The sequence below is a fragment of the Sinocyclocheilus anshuiensis genome, unplaced genomic scaffold, assembly GCF_001515605.1.
Source record: "Sinocyclocheilus anshuiensis isolate Anshui unplaced genomic scaffold, SAMN03320099.WGS_v1.1 scaffold628, whole genome shotgun sequence".
Taxonomy (NCBI): domain Eukaryota; kingdom Metazoa; phylum Chordata; class Actinopteri; order Cypriniformes; family Cyprinidae; genus Sinocyclocheilus; species Sinocyclocheilus anshuiensis.
This window is the reverse complement of record NW_015555750.1, coordinates 666,322-669,210: the sequence shown is the minus strand read 5'-3', so window position 1 is coordinate 669,210 and position 2,889 is coordinate 666,322. Positions and strand designations below refer to the sequence as shown.

Here is a 2,889-nt window from a genome sequence, read left to right as displayed (position 1 = left end):
TTCATTATTATCATTGTTGAAAACAATTTTGTTCCTTACTTAATATTTTTATGAAAGCTGTTAAAATATTTTTCAAGATGCTCCATTAAAAAACAGCATTCATTTAAAATAAAAATCTTTTGCAACATTAAAAAATTTCTTTATTGTCACTTTTGATCATACCATAGCTGAAAAGAAGTATTAATTTCTTGAAAAAATTCTTACTGACCCCAAACCTCTGAATGGTAGAGTATATTGGCATTGTATTGGCTATAGTCCACACTGCTATCTAAATAACATCATCAGCCATTGAAAAACTCATATGAGTCAACCACTTAATAGAATTTGACATGCTTATGTAATACTCAGAAGGCCCTTGGCTATTAATTACTGTGATTGTCATTAAGTCAAGTCAATTCACCTTTATTTATATAGTGCTTTTAACAATACAGATTGTGTCAAAGCAACTTTACAGCATTAAATAGGAAAATAGTGTGTCAATAATGCAAAGGGACAACAGTAAACACTCAATTTTCAGTTAAAGGCAGTTCATTATTGAATTCAGTGATGTCATCATCCAGCTCAGTTCAGTTTAAATAGTATCTGTGCAATCAAGTCGACGATATAGCTGGAAATTAAGTGTCCCCAACTAAGCAAGCCAGAGGTGACCGCAGCAAGGAACCAAAACTCCATCGGTGACAGAATGGAGAAAAAAAACCTTGGGAGAAACAAGGCTCCAGTCGGGGGCCAGTTCTCCTCTGGCCAGACGAAACCAGCAGTTCAACTCCAGGCTGCAGTAAAGTCACATTGTGCAGAGGACTCATCTGGGGACTCATCATTATATAAATGACTTTAATTACTAAAGTAGTCACGATACAATAAGGTTTTACAATCTGTGTAACTACTGACAAGTAACACGGACACTGCAGCAGAACTCATTCTAATTTTTTTTATCTCTTTTCTCTCTCATTACCTCTTGGCAGTACTGAAGGATGCCCTCTTTGGTGCCGATGCAGCTCTTGGTGCCAGTTGGATCCAGCTCCCACTTGCCACTCTGGATGTTGATATGCATGTTGAGTTTCCCACAAAACATGGCCACCTGGGGCTCCGCCAACAAGCCCACTGAGTCATCCGATGGCACCTGCCAAAATCAGCGGTAACATGAGGAACCATTATCACATAAGCCTATGATCTTCAGCTGTCTTCATGCAGGGGCTTTTCTCAGCAAATATTGATATATACGATCAACTGTCATTAACTTGATTAGTTAATCAGCTGATCATTGAAGTAATCAGATCACATTTTTTATTGCTTGACTGTTCTAATTACAATCTGACTTAAAGTCAGAGAAAGGATGACAATGTAAAGAGGAAAAACAGCAACTATGTTTGGAAGAAGAGGGATTCAACAAATATGATTCAATATTGCACCAAATGTTGTCCCAACTAGCCGAATGGAGAGTCGACTAGATAAACACTTAGGCTACATATTGAACAGTGCTGGGCTTGAGAGTTCTTAGCACGCACTGTGATGTGAATAAATTACGTGGTGGCTGTTATAAGATTATTATTGTACAGTTTGCAGGCTTAATTTATGCTGTCGTTGCTGTTTTTGACGTCCCTGCTAACAGTATTCAAATTATACCAAAGCTTTTGGCGTAAGTACGTCTTTGAAGCCATCTCCTGGTATTAAGTAAAATATATAATATATACATATTTATATAGTATTCAATATATATATATATAGGCTCTGTAAGATTTTGAGTGTTTTTGAAAGAATCCTCTTATATGCTAACCAAGGCTGAGTTTATTTGATCAAAATACAGTAAAAACAGTAATATTGTGCAATATTATTACAATTTAAAAGAACTGTTTTCAATTTTAATATATTTAAAAATGTATTTTATTTTTGTGATGACAAAGCTGAATTTTTAGCAGCCACTACTCCAGCCTTCAGTGTCACATGATCATTCAGAAATCATTCTAATATGCTGATTTGGTGCTCCTGAAACATTTATTTTATTAATATTGAAAACAGTTGTAGCCTACTCCATAATACATTTGTGGAAACAATACATTTTTTTCAGTATACATTTGATAACATTGTATACATTTTTCAGGATTCTTTGTTGACTAGAAAGTTCAAAAGAACAGCATTTATTTGGATTTTTTGTAACAATGTAAAAGTTTTCACTGTCACTTTTGATCAATTGAATGCATCCTTGCTGAAAAAAGTATTAATTTCTTTAAAAAAATAAAAAATAAATCAAAAAAAATCTTACTAACTCTAAACTTCTGAATGGTAGGCTATACAGTTTTCTTAATTTCCCACACAGAAATATTTAACTATGATAACTAAGGTGGGTTTGTTTTTCTCCATACTAAGCCATACCCCCAGTGTATCACACAGTGTTGACTATATATATGGTCTCACACATTATTTGAACACTGAAGATTATGCGTTACTAAAAAGTAGTGCTGTCAAACGATTAACCGTGATTAATCGCATCCAAAATAAAAGTTTTTGTTTATGTAATATATGTGTGTGTACTGTGTACATTTATTATGTATATATAAATACACACACATACAGGATATATTTTAAAAACATTTACATATATATATATTTATATTTGTATAATTTATATTATATAGAAATATATTTAATATAGAAATATAATTTTTTTCTTAAATATATACATGCATGTGTGTGTATTTATTAGGGATGTAACGATTCACTCAACTCCCGATTCGATTCGATTCACGATTTATTTTACAAAATGAGATTTAAGACAAATTATAAATTAAATGTGTCCTTTTATTATTGCTTGGACAAAATGCTGCACATTTCTTTGTGAAATTGAAATATAACACTATAATAATATACTAATATAGCACTTGCATATTATTG

At 32.6% G+C, this 2,889-nt stretch overlaps 1 pseudogene; it reads right to left on the bottom strand.

The window, feature by feature from the left end:
* LOC107673710 (amyloid beta A4 protein-like) overlaps nucleotides 1-2,889 on the bottom strand; it is a 17,676-nt pseudogene that overhangs the window by 10,340 nt on the left and 4,447 nt on the right.